General features: G+C 44.8%; 1 long non-coding RNA gene across 1 annotated transcript in view; it reads right to left on the bottom strand.

The window, feature by feature from the left end:
• Positions 1–14,577, bottom strand: part of LOC141572755 (uncharacterized) — a 147,320-nt gene that overhangs the window by 42,007 nt on the left and 90,736 nt on the right. The window lies entirely within an intron of this gene.

Genomic DNA, 14,577 nt, shown 5'->3' with positions numbered 1-14,577 from the left:
AGTGGACAAGGGGGAAAGGTAATGAAATTGCCTCCTCATTTACCAGCCCAAGCCAATAATGTGTCATTGTGTGTGGCTGTCAGTTTTATACATCAAGGGTGCCCAATACCAGGTAGGACACTCGCCCTTTTTAAAGCGACATAAATCAGAGGAGTTGTACCCGTGGAGAAGGGTCATCGAGAGGCCACAGGAATCTCAGGCCTGTCCACTTGTCTGATTTGGGGCCTTGAAATGGTTCCCTGAGCGGCCACAAGGAGGGGGTTCTGAATCCTTTCTGGGGGACTCCAAGCCTTGTAGATGCTGACAGAGAGACTCTGGGCATGGGACTGTCATATGTGTGACGAGAACACCCCTGATGGCATAAGAGCTGGGGGTTCCAAACACAGTAGCAGGGAAGATGGTCCCCCTCCCCCACACCCCACCCCTCCTCTTGTTCATTTTCCTGCTCTGTTCTAATTAGGAAACACCGAAGACATCTAGAAAAGTATAAAGAACCAGGCACTAATAAGTTTCTCTCCATCCAGGAAAAACAACTTGTTAATTAACCCCCATCTCACTTCTGCAGAGTTGTCTGTTTTCTTTCCCTCCCGGGTCCGCGTCTGAGCACCGCATTTAGCGAGGTTCTGAAATGTTTAACTGCAGCTATGGCTGAAGCACTTTCCAGTCGAGAGAGATTTGCCTTTTTCATCATGACTTCTTCTGTTTTTCCCTGTAGCCAGCTGCTACGAAGACGCATCCATTTAGATTACACAGGCTGAGAAGTGCTGTTCAGTATGTCAGCCAGGCATACTTCTCTAAAGACAGTCATCAGCAAGTACCGCTTCTAAAACAAAGTCAGGGGGCTGCTCCCCGGGGGCCACAGACTTTGTTTTCCAGTGTGGGAACAAGAGCCGGGATCCTAGGAGTGCAGAAGCGGGGTTTCTCCACGGTCAGTGCCGGGAGCAGCTCGCGCCCTTTCTCTCTGCCTGTCTTCACCCTCGTCCCGCTCCTCCCCTTCCCCTGCTGCCACTGGTTTCTATCTGCATTGTTCCCTTAAGCCCGGCAGCCAGTGTGCAGCCAGGCCCAGCACACGCTCCCGCAGCCAGCAACTTCCTCTGAAGCTGCAACGCATAATTACAACCAGCTGCTCCAGGCTGCTGGCTGGCCGGCCAGCTCTGCAAACAAGCATCCTGATACCCTGAGTTCCAGGGAGGCAACAGCCTGCTCTTGGCAGCAGCGAATTCTCCGAAGGAAGTGCCCACACCCTTGGAAGAAAAGGGAGCAGCCCTTCTCTCTCCTGGCTCCCAGAGGCCAGTGCCTGTCTGGTCTCCTCTCTCTTCTCTGTCAGAGTGGTTTTTATTGTTAATAGGAAGCTGCCTGCTCTGTCACCTGCAGCTGCCCTCGCCTGGCTGGCCTATTGTCTGCGCTGGTGCCCCCTCAAGCAGGATGGCATGTCCCAGGCCTAACTCAGAGGGGGGGGGGCATCAGCATGAGGAACCCAAGCTTCCGGCTGGCATCTCAGCTGGGGCGGTTTGCAAACATGTACAGAGATCAGGGTAGGAAAGATGCACTGCCCTCAGCGAGTAGGAGGCAAAAAGACAATTGATGTGGCTTTTACAAAATACCAGTGAAAAGTCAAAGGAGCCTAATTTCACCTCTCCCAGGATAGCAGCCTGTGGGCCAGAGAGCTGAGGATTTGCCCAGGCCCCGCCTCAGAGCTGTGGGTTCATTTTGGGGCCTCAGTGATCTCTCAGGCTTGGCTACAAGTGTGACTGATCCAAAATTAGGCTTTGAATGTGTAACACAAGGCTCCCTGCCCCACCCCCTGCCTCTCTCTGCCCTTTGCTAATTCTTCAGCACCTGACTCTGGGCCAGATGTGTTTCCAGCAAGGCTTTTGGGTGGGTAAGGTGCATGGTCGTTCAGGAAGAGGAGGGAGGCTGATATGCTTGGGAAGGGCACCCAACCCTCAAATCACCCACCCCATCAACCCACAGCTGGAGAAGACCATGCGGGTGGGAGGGCAGGCATGCCACCTAGGGCTGCCACATGGCTTCTGCCCACCTGTGCCTTCCAGCTTGGGCCCTAATAGGCCTTGAGCAGCGAGAGAGCTGAGCCAGGCTGGGTGGCCGCTGTGTCATGACCAACAGCAGCCTCGGAGACGGGGAGCAGCTGGGAGTCTGCTGTTGAAAAGGACCTAGTCATTTTACAGGGCACTTTACCAGGGATGCCGGCCCTGGCAGACCCAGCTCAAGTGGGGCGGACAGGAGCATCTTCAAGAGGGTGTGTGCTTACTGACACAGCTCCAGCAGCCAGGCCAAGGCCAGCAGCCGCAGGCGAGCCGTCTGCCATGTTGGGGAGTCCCCCTTCAGCTTTCCTTGGGTCACTGTTTTACAATCTCAGTACAACTTTCTTGGCAGAGTAGTACTGGGCAGGGGAACTTCCTTAGAAGGAACTGTGTAGTAGCAGCCTGGACGGGCAAAGGGCGTGCGGAGAACCCAAGTCATCGCTGAATGTGTGTAAACAGTGGAGCTGGTGCCTCATCAGAGGCAGCTCTTCTGTTTCTGCATCGGCCTCTGATAATCTCTGCATTTTAATTCCCCACAGGAAAAGAAAAAGACACACCAGTTTAAAGTGCTCTTCTGGTGTTCACCCCACGTTTTCCCTTCTGAGTCTTGAGCCTGGAGACACTTCAGAAGCACATACAAAGCAGACGCTGGTCGGGATTAGCATCACGACAGCCTGAATATTAACTCGTGCAGCTCTACTGGTTCCTCCACTTGGAGCAGTTTGGAGGTCCCGGTGACTCAGTAATGGGATTTTGGGCAGGTTTTCCTTCGGGCCTGCAATGAGGAACAAGCTTAACAAGACATGTCTGAGCTCTCACTTTACTGAAAACCTTCCTCGAGATCAGTGTCACTGTTAAGGACGCTGTTTCCCAGAGAAGCAATGTGGAGAAGGCACCCCTCGCCCTGTTACAGCAGCAAGTGGAGGAAGAGACAGAGGAGGACAGGAGAGGGAAAAGCCCAAGCTTCGGGATCACAAAAAATGAAGTGGAGCGGGATTAGCACTGGACTTTGAGACAAGAGACTTATTTTCCTCACTCGGCCCTTAATTATCCATGGGGAAGTGGCAATCCATTGACTTCTCCTGGTTTAAGTTTTCTCATCTGTAAAATAGGGATGATGGTACCATCTCTCTGAAGTTCTATCACAGGGAAGTGTGTGTGGGTGTGTGTGTGTGGGGGGTATGTGTTGAGAGCAGACACGCTAAAAACGTGAAAAGTAGTATGGAAGTGCATTTTGTAGTTGAAAAGTAAACTCGTAGCATAATAATGGCCATGTGTGATCCTTCTACATCCCTATGCTTATTTGCTTATTATTTAAAACAAATATTTAGTTCCAGCCATTGAAGTGGGTTTCATGGAAATACCATCCACTGATAAATAAAGAAATGCAAGTACTTTTTCAGGTGTAAGATCATGTTCTTATTTAAAAAACAGGTGTTCTATCATTTTTAGAGCATCCGATAGGGTTTTATTTTACCACTCAAAGGGAAGCATGAAGTCCTTCAGGCCCCTTCGAGTACCTTCCAGTGCTTTACAAAGACGTTCATGACACTCTGAGAGCAAGGTATCATGTATCACTCTTTCCACCAAGAGATGGAGAAACGGAAGCATGAAGAAGTGATGTGAGGTCACCAAGGGAGCAGGTGATGGACTGACTTTTGGTCTCTTTCTCTAAACCCTGTCTTTCTCCTAAACAGCCATCAATAACTTCACCTCCAAGACAAACACTGCAAACAAGGACCAACAGTGTACATAGTCTTTGTGTGAAAATGGAATATCCACCATGCTGGGGCAGAACACAGAGAAGAAAGAACAATTGTACCATGGAGGTGGAAACGCCACTGAAGGGTGGTCTCACAGTGACATGCCAGAAACGGGAAGTAGTGAGTGGAAATCTTGTTATCATCAGTCAATCTACCACGAACAGATCAAGATCATATAAACCTAATGGCAGGACTTCTTAAACATTTACCTTATTTAAAAACTTATTTTTGACACTATCCTTCTACTTAGAGATTTTCCTTCCTTAAGATCAGAACTGTACAGAGAAATAGACTGACGACAAAAATAACCAAAATTCCATTGCTGTTCGGATATTGTGATAAAGCATATCACCATGTATAAGTCACCAAAATGCTTAGGTTGACTGAAGATTTCTATTTAAAAATTAAGGTTGTGACCCATTTTCCCTTTACATATTGTGTCCTCAAATGCATACCTCATCCCTGTAGGGTTTCAACCTGGCTCTGTCACTCATTAGCTTTGTGATCTTAGGCACAAGCTCTGAGTTTCAATCTCCTCCTCTATAAATGGAGTAATCAGGCCTATCTCAGACTTTTTGCTAAGACGAATTGAGTTTGTAAAAGTATTGAACACAACCCCTGGTACATAAAGGGTGCTTCGTATTAATAAATGCTATTTCCTTCTTCGCCATCTTTGAGTATATTCATTAGGAAGTGCTTTAATTGTTGGAAATACCTTGTTTCCCGGAAAATAAGATCTAGCCAGACAATCAGCTCTAATGCGTCTTTGGAGCAAAAATTAATATAAGACCCGGTCTTATTTTACTATAATAAGACCGGGTCTTATGTAATATAATATAATATAATATAATATAATATAATATAATATAATATAATATAATACCGGGTCTTACATTAAGTTTTGCTCCAAAAGATGCATTAGAGCTGATTGTCTGGCTAGGTCTTATTTTCAGGGAAACATGGTACTTTCATGTATATTGCACACAATTCAATATGGTAGCTAAGGAATGTGTAATTATCCCTTCCAAATATATGAGAAAACTGTCTCTGAGAAGCTAAGTAATTTGCTTAGTGTCACACAATAAGCAGAACTAGAATCTTGGCCCATAATCCTGTGACACCCCCCAAGCCCGACTCCTGTGATTATTCCAGAAACTTCTATTGCTGCCATTGCCTCCACCTGAATGGAAGCACCTGGTTTGCAGTCCACCCCAAACCAATTCCAGTTCCCAGGAGGCAGCTCCTTGGTGTCTCCTCCTGGCTCTCCCTGCACTATAGCCCAAGCTTCAATCCATCCCATTCCTCAGGGACTTTCCTTTACTTCCAAATGGGCCCTGGTGTTCAGGGACCTAGCTACGTGGCATATATGTCAAAGCGAATTGGGAGAGAATGTTCTTTTAAATGAAAGAGGTTGAATTAGATACCACCCTACACATTATGTTGTTAAATATCTATAGCATGATAAAATAATTCTAAATGTCACCAATCCCTGGGGTCTTATTAATAATTAAGCAGCTGTAGTTCAGTTAGGAATGCAAATTCCATTTTACAAGAGAATGTACACTAAATATGTCCATTGCAGCTTGCAATAGAATACGTTAGAGATCTCAGCTGGATTTCTCCAGGACAAATGACAAAGTTAAGGCACGTCTTTCCTAAAGGCCGTCTGGGAGCCAAAAGTAGCATCCTGGATTGGTTAAGAGGGTTTATGTTTATTAGGAGTGTTTATTGGAATGACTAAGAATGAAGGAGAGACTTGGCAAGAGTTGGGAGAGAGCCAGGAGAAGCCCAACAGGAACGGGATGATCTCGCAGAATACAGGGCAGACCAGAGACCCAGTATCTGTGGTGGCGTGAAACATTTGTCCCCACGCTGATTTTTAAGGTTTGTAAGGACTGGAATGGGCAAAGAAGGTCTCGCTCTATATGTCCCACTCGATGGAAAGACCATTTACATTTTTACTTAGCTTACTCCAAAAAGATGTAAGAGATATGGCCCTGGTTTTACACACACACACACACACACACACACACACACACACACACACACACGCACACACAGTCATACTTTTCTTTAAAAAGCAGTTTTCTTTATTTGCTTTGTTTTGTTTGTAAACGATAATCTGATTCGCTTCTTTTCCTTCTCTCTTTACTTCCTGGGCAAAGTCAGAATACAGAATATCTTGAAAGAAAGGGAAGCTAGCACACACACAGGTTGCCAAACTTGTCTCTTTCAGAGATTACTGTTTGTTCCTAGGCCCACCAAAGAAAATCCCTTTTGAAGATGATCAAGGGGAGAAAAGAGACACAGAGGGAGTATATATGTGTGGGGTGAGACCTGGGGAAATCAGTTGATCCAGCCGTCAGTCCTGGGGCTTTCCTAACTCGCTTTGCAGTATCTGATCTTCTGGGCATGTTATTTAACCTCTCTCTCGGCCCCTTTTCCTACCAGTAGAGGTTTTCATGATATAGGAATCCCTTCTAGCCTTTACTGTATTAGAAATCCAGGCTTGAAGCAAGGAGAAGGCTTCTTCTCAATGGTGCCTGAAGAATTTTGCAAACTTTCAGCAGAAAATGACTGTGGATAAATTCTTCTACTTCCTTGTTTCCTGAACTGAAACTACATGCAAATCTTACCACTTCTTGCCTCCCTCACTTCAAGCACCTGCTAACCTAATAAAAGAGCCATAAATTTAGTTGTAAGGGCCCCAACAAAGAAGAATCCTCTCCTGTCCAGGGAGGTCAGTGGGACAGGTTGTTACCAGGAAGTAGAAACGGCAGGGAAGGTTGTTCTTCTGTCCACTGGAAGCAGCCTGGGTGCCGGAGGACCCAGCAGAGCAGAGAAGCAGCAGGACTTAGCATGGAGAGTAGACTTGGCCTGCTTTGAGCCTCTTCACTTTTATCCTGATGTTATTAGGGGTCAAGACTCAGCTAGTGCCACCTCCAGGGGACTTCTGGTCTGAAGAAGGTGTGTCTATAGGAGTCACTCCCCAAGTGCTCTCTAAAACCCTTCCTCCTGTTGTTAGGTCCAGGGTCCAGGCAAGTGGACTGTCGAGGAGAGGTTCCCACCATACTCTCAGGAAAGAACTGACAAGGCTAGAGAGGAATGTGGGAAGAAATGGGGGAGAGAGCAGGGAGGGCATGTTGAGCTATTTATCAAGCAGCAGCCTTGGGAGAAGCAGAGGAGGAGGGGTTGAGTTTCAAAACAGTTTGCAGACTTGGAGACTATAAAAATGGTGGATAAAAGATTTAAAGGCAAATAGATGAACAAACTCTCAATGATCCTGGATGATTTTCTTCAGTCACTGGTTTTCCTTTTCTGAAAGTCACTATGGATTTTTCTTGCTAAAACCCAGCTCGTCCCAAATGAGAAGAGTGTGTATTGTATTTCACCAGTTACAGAAGCAGGTGGTGAGGTTTCTCACTTTGCCTTCGCAAGTACATGCACCACCACTACCACCAGCCTGATAGAGGAATTACTTTGCTCTGGCTCTTTCAAAAATCTAGAAAACTCCCTGGGTACTGTCAAGGCTAATCAATCAGAATTATACTTATAAGCAAGTGGGATCCCATCACCTACGATTCATAAGTTGCTTCACATAGGGACTGAGGGCTCATATCCAGTAGGGCATGGCCTGACTCTTCAGCAGATTAAAAAATATGTGTACGTGTGTGTATATGGGGGCAGCAATTGTTACCTGGTTTTGCTGCTGTAATTTCTCATACTTTGCTCCTGGCAAAGAAAACACATCTGAAATTTCTAGGGCTCTAAGCATAATCACAGATTTCCCAAGCTGATAGTAGAGTCCAACCAATTCATTGCATAGATGATTAAACTGTGGCCCAGAGAAGTCAGTCAGATTAAATGCGGGTCACCCAGCTGGTTAGCCACAGATCCGGAGAAGGGACATGGGCTTCAAGGATGCTTGTCTAGTCAGAGTGGATTCTAGGAGATACGTTTTGCCGCATATCCTTTGCACTTTGTACTCAGAGGGAGACAACTCAGTTTTATGGGCTTGGGTATCCAGTCTTTACCAAACTTTGCCCAGCACTCTCCACTCTCACCCACACTGTTGGAAGGCTACATATCTGCAAGGATTCAGCAGGCCCACTCTGCTCCCCTGAGACGTGTTCTTTTTCATCAAAGTCCATTTTCTTTGCCCCAAGGTTAATTTCTTTTTTATCTCTGTCTATTCACTTATATTAGTTTGTACGCCAACACTTACATACGCCATCTATAAATTCGGGAGACACTGAACACATCTAAATGCAACCCACAGTACCTAAAAAATGATCTCATTTGGGTCACTCCTCTTAGTGACCATGTGATGGGTGGGAGCTCTGAAGTCATGTCAGGATCAAATCTCTCTTTCTGAAGATGAGTTTAGGTGACTTGCCCAAGAACAGCAGGCAGAACTGGGAATGTAATGGGTCTTCCAGACTCAGCACTGAGTTTCCTTCTTTCTCTTATGTCACAATACCAACCTCCCCAAATTGGGCGTTACATTCTCTCTTTGCTCTTGTCCAACCCCCGGTCGAAATACTAACGGCCAAGAAAATGGACATGACCTGAGCATAGTCAGGATATGGACGGGAGAAGATGAGGCCTGAACAACCCAGTCTTCACTGTTCAATACATTAGCCACAAGCCATACATGGGTATGTTAATTAAAATGAATTAAAATGAAATGAAATTCAAAGTTTAGTTCTTCAGTTGCATGAGCCACCTTCTAGCCATAAGTGGCTACCATTTTGGGCAATCTGGATACGGAGAATTTCTCTCATCATGCAAAGTATGTCAGATGGCTCTGCTAGACGCTAGGCCATCAGAGCCTAATAATAACAACTAGCATTTATTGAGCCCCAACAACATACCAGGCCCAACTGTTGGTGTTTTATGCATATTATTTCATTAATCTTCATAAAACCCATGACGTATTACTATTTTCATCTGACAGAGGAAAGAACTGATGTTAAAAATTCTTAATAATTTGTCCTTCACAATAAGTAGTAAATGGCAGAACTATGAGCATGGACCTGTTAATGGCAAACTATGATCCCTAGGTTCTCGTGAGGAGCCACACCACCTAGTGATACTATAGCTTCCACTCATGGAGCACCTGCCACACACAGGCACTGTTCTAACAGGCAACATACATAAACACATTGAAGCCTCTAAAGGTAGGGATGATCATTCTTACTTTTTACAGGTGAAGAAATGAACTTAGGTTAAGAAACTGTCCTAAGGTCACCCAGCTAATAAATGATGGAGTCAGGACTGGAACTCAGGTGGGCTGAGTCCAGGCCTGAGGGTCGAACTCCTATGCCACTGCGGAGCAACTGGCTGCTGCCCCTCTGTGGTATAACAGGCAAGGACGACCTTGGCTTACGATGCCAATCCGTGTCCACAGGGCCGGTCGCTCTTTCCAGATGGGCTCTCTCCTGGAGCCAGCTGTTGGCTACGCCTGCTCATTTCTCCTTGCTGCTGACCAGTAAGATCTGCTGCCCTCTCAAATCATCACAGAAGTCGTGCTTGAGTCAGTCTTGAAAGAAGTCCTTTGGCCTACACCTTGGAGTTGTCCCACCCCAGTCTACCACCCCAGGGCACCTTGACGAGCATCCTGTTGATAGTCCTTCTTCACATTTGGTCAGCCCAGTGGACGTCCCGTCAGTCCTGGGGGGCTGGCTGTGTCCCCGGCATGTTGGTGAAGCTGTCCTTTCCTTTAATGTGAAACACGTCGAGTCGGCAACCCTCAGGAGCTGCCTCAAGAAGTTGGGTGTGACATTTATGGCACTGGTCTGTAGATTTTTATTTAGTCTGGTCTAGAACCAGGTGCCACGTGGGTACCATACTCCATCCCAGCCTCATCAAGATGTCCTGATTTTTCTTTGCTTTATTTTTCTATTATTTTACTTTGATCCTTTTAGAGCATTACTCCTATCTGAGAAGCAAAATTCAATGGTTTTTTCTTCTTTTCTTTTCTTGTATTTCAGTGGTGAAATTCTTTTGACTGCCAATAGGATTTTCATTGCACTGGTTAGATTTAATCTTAGTCAACTTATTGACTTTTCACACCCTTAGCAGTTATTATGACTTTGCAAGATGGTCCAAAATCCTTTGCAGGCTGTTTCAAGTCGGGTGGCTTAGCAGTTATCATATAACAGTTCATAAATGGCTTTAAGAGAGAAAGGCCTGTGTGTTGTGAAGTTGGAAGTACCTCCATTAGACCTTGAAACTTTGGTTTCTTGATGTACTCTGGAACAAATAAATACTCAGACCAGTCTCAAACTATTAGTGGTGTGGACTGGCTATGGAGAATACCTTCAAACAACTGGCGGAATCTTTGTGGAATCCCATTGAGTTTCTTTATGTCAATAGAATAGGCTGTGTGTAAGTCAACTCACATTATCAAAGACTTTTGTAAAATTGGTGGATACGGTGCACTTCCTCTACGTGATGAACCACAAATACCACAGGAAAGTCACTCCCACCTCACCACTGTCGCCTAAGCACAGGGCTGTCTTTCAAGAGTACAACTGACCTTATTGTGCAATCACTGGTTTGCCAGGATGATAGTGACATGAATTTTGATACAATAGAAAAGTGTGGGAAGTTTGTGAGAGCTGTGTTATCATTCTCATGTTTTTTTTATTCTCGAAAAGGATGAGGAACTTAACATCCTGGTACATGACCTTGGCACTCCACATCATAAAGAACCGTAAACACAGCTATCTAAGTAGCTTCTTCCATTTCAACTTGAAAATTTGCTCAGGTGCAGGCCCGTGACTACAATTCATGATTCCAGTTCCAGCTTCCTGCTTGAAACAGATTCAGATTTTTAACCTAAACTGGCATGGATACTTGAAGAGGTAGTACATGTTCACAAGTGAAAAGACTCAAGCCCAAGGTGACTGGCTATGTAGAGGGAATATTGTGAATGGGATTTAAGAACTGGTCGGGTGACCAGACGAAGTTATCTAGTCAAACCCTGAGAGGTTATGATTTAGCATGTTCTCTAGTCTGCAAAGTTCTGTTTCATAATGTTCTACTCTTCAAACACATCACACTTTTTTCTTCTCAGGGTCTTGGCCCTCACTGTGTGTTTTCTTTTCTGGAATGTCAACACATGGCTAGAGTTGATTTTTTTCATTGTTCGGATGTTGATTTAAATGTTTTCTTCCTAGAGAGGCCATTGCTGATCCATCTGTCTGTGCAGACGCACTATGTTATTTTCTAGCTCTGAATCCATTTAATTTCTTTTTCCAGAATATAAGCAATTGTGGGTATACCTATACTTGTTTGTGTGTTGGTTGTGTACAAACTGTAAGGAGGCCATGTCTGTTGTATTCATTAATGTATACCTGTGCTTAGCACATATTAGGCATTTAAATAATTGTTGAATGTCTGATTGACTCAATGAATATTAATATAAAATTAGTCATTTCTAGAATCTAAGCTGCAGAATTTTTGAGCTGAACCCTTGATGCCATCATTTATCAGTGAATTATAAATACCCTCAGTTTTTTTCTTTTCCTTACTCTACAAGGTTGGTGGTGGAGCCATGTAGACTTCTAAGCACTATATAGCTACTTTTGATTAGGTTACACATTGGGACTTTGTACTGTACTGTCAGAAATCCTAGCACAAGAAAACAGAAAGTTTTTGTTTTATTCTGTTAGTTTTTAAAACAATATCCAGGCTTTGGATATATACTGATAGTCTATCAGTTCCTTTTCAGATCATTTGGAATAAACTTATCCTTTAGACTCCACAAATCTCTAGTTTATCTGACTGGAGTGGGTGGATCCTTGAGGTCGTCTTCCTGTTCCATGGGTGGGCAATGACCCTGCCAGTCAGAATCATGGTCACCATGGTGAACTCTCCAGGTTTGGGCTGGTCACACTGAATATAATAAGACCAAAGTAGAAGGCACCAATGACCAGATGCCTCAGGAACAAAGAGGGAGGAACAGGGTCCTGAAAATAGAAATCACATCAAAAAATAGATGATGAGTTGATAATGCCTGGAGGCCTTTGTTCAGGAACATTCTGGCACTATAAAGGGAATCATTACAACGCCACATTCTTCTGTAAAGCATGAGTCGTTTTTCTTCAAGAGTTCTTCCCAAAGGTTTTGTGGGTTGTGCTAACTCTGTTTTCCATTTTTATCTAGATTTGTTCTTTAACGAAAATGTTATTCTTTTTCCAAGGATTGCTGTATCATCACATTAACAATAAGATAAACAAACTTGACAAAAATTCACTGAAAACAATAAGTGTGGTAATTGCATAGTCTTGTCCCAGGTATTTCCTTTTGTTCTCAATTAAAAAGCAGTTCCAGCAGTTGTGTATGCTGTATCATTTGTTCACCTTAAATAAATACTTTTGGATCTAAAAATACACCAGAAATAAAACTTTCTGAAAAAAAAAAAAAAAAAAAGTAAAAAAACTGAAGCTTAGAATCACATCCAAAATAAGAAACGGAGTTTTAGAGGATCAGGATGGCTTTCAAGAGGTTGAAGTTTCCTGACAAGTCAACTCTGTTATGGCCCTAGATCTAGGAAGGGCTAAGGTTTTACACAAAACAACTGGAGACCTCTTGCTGAATAGTATAGGTGCCCAGTGAGATATTTTAGATTTGCTGAGACTTAACAAAACTGAGTTAACTATACTAATTTTATAAAGGAACAGGATTTCAAGTAACATTTGGTCAGCTCAAGACTATTATCTAGTAAGTCATTTTAATTCACTCTGCTTGAATTGAACATATGATTTTCCACAGGTGTGCGACACCTACTAGAGGGGCTGGAGCACAAGAGTGAGTCTGCCACTTGGAGGAGCTTGGGCTTAGCTACACATTTCTGTCATCAGATAACTGATGGAAATGACCAGGGAAATTTCAGGAAGAAGCCGGGTGACCTGACCACTGTAGCTCACACCTGATCCATGGAGTAGCCCAGCTCTGTACCCCTCAGGACACAGTAACCTGTCTCCTCCCACCCGACCTCCTGGCATTTTAGCAAAAGGTGCCTAACACAGAGAGTGGAAGATCTGACACAGCCTCCTCCCCTGTGCACACTTCCCCCACGACATGCTGAAACCAGCACTACTAAACAGACACACTCATAGTAAGACCAAAAAGCAGTGACAGTGCTGGCAATTTTATAACCTGGGCCACGCGCCAGAACGGGTTCCGGGAGGAGATGCAGGGAGGGGGGGGAGCGCTGTCCTCTCAACCCTTCTCAAAAACAAAGGTGGCGCTACTTTGAACACAGTGCTGTGGGGAAACTTGAGCTTGAGGTTTCACCCCAGATCTTTTGGAAGTAAGGCCTTTAGGTGATGCCAACAGGGGCTTTGAGACCCCAGACATTGTACGGAGCCAGCAGCGCTGACCAAGTGAGGGGGCGGGACCCCCACTACCAGCCCCACTTTCGGCAGTGGAAGCCCCATGGCTCTTTTGAGTGTTGCTGAATTTAGTCATTTACACAGTATCTGTGCACCTCAGAGAGGCCTAAATGTTGTTGTTGTTTTTTTAATCTCAGACAGTTTTTCTGTGAGTCAGGAATTCACGGATGGCTTCACTATGGTTTTGGGGTAGGGTCTCTCGTGAAGCCAGGATGTTAGCCAGAGCTGCAGTCATCTGAAGGCTTGATTGGGATTCGAGGATCCACTTTTTTCAGATGGGTCACTCACATGGCTGGCAAGTTGGAGATGGCTGGTGGCAGAAGGCCTTAGTTCCTTGATATGTGGACCACCCCATATACCTGCTTGAGTGTTCTCATGACATGGTGGCCAGTTTTCCCCACAGTGAGTGATAAAGAGCAAGAAAAGAAAGAGCAAGTTAGAAGTTGCAATGTCTTTTATGTGCTAGCTTTGGAAATCACATGCTGTCAGTTCACAATATTCACCCAAGTCAGCTCTCCTTACTACGTATGGGAGGGGACTACCTAGGATGTGAATATCAGGAGGCAAGAGTTGTTGGGTGCCATCTTGGAGGCTGGCTTCCATAACTGCTGATTGGCCCTTCTGCTGTACAGGGGAATAGGTCTGCCCAATGCCTGAGCTTCTCCCAATAGCTTTGCAAATCTGATGCTCGTGGGAATGCCCAAGTGTCCCTTTAGAGAAGGGTCAACAGCTCCTGACTTCTTGCCTGCTTCAGGTCCCAGCCAGCACACCTGCTTGGGTAGCAGCACACATGTGGTGACTGCTAAGAAGAAATCACCAAGTCACCAATGAACCAGGTACAAACCATGGCTTAGAAATGCAACTTAGAGCAAGACCCACCCCCCAGAGAATCTTCCAGCTGGAGTACTGCTCTAAAATGGTCATCTGGTGGCCCCAAAGAGTTAATAACTGGTTTAAGTGTCTGAGATATACCTGTGAAGCTCTGGGGAGAATGTGTTCTCATTGGATTTCTGCTCTTTTCCTGGAGGGGAAATAAACCTTGCTGATTCAGACAGTAGAGAAGCTAATTGTTAGCAGTTGCTGGGTTCACCTTTGGTGGATGTCTGTGGAAATTCTAGTGAACTTCCATTATCTTATGCATGACAATCTAGCCTAATTTCAACTGTAAAATTGAAAATTTTAAATTTGCTAAAGAGATAGTACATGCCAGGCAGTTTGTCTTCACAGGACTCCTATGAGGTAAGTAAGTAACATGATCACTATTTTATAGAAGAGCACAGAGAGGCTCAGGGAGGTTAAATGACTTGCCCAACTTCCCAGCTAGCAAATGGGGGAGCCAGGATTTTAACCTGGGAATGTCTGACT

This window comes from Rhinolophus sinicus, linkage group LG07 (genome assembly GCF_036562045.2).
Source record: "Rhinolophus sinicus isolate RSC01 linkage group LG07, ASM3656204v1, whole genome shotgun sequence".
In the NCBI taxonomy this organism is placed as follows: Eukaryota; Metazoa; Chordata; class Mammalia; order Chiroptera; family Rhinolophidae; genus Rhinolophus; species Rhinolophus sinicus.
The sequence above is the reverse complement of the archived record's forward strand: the minus strand, read 5'-3'. Positions and strand labels throughout refer to the sequence as shown.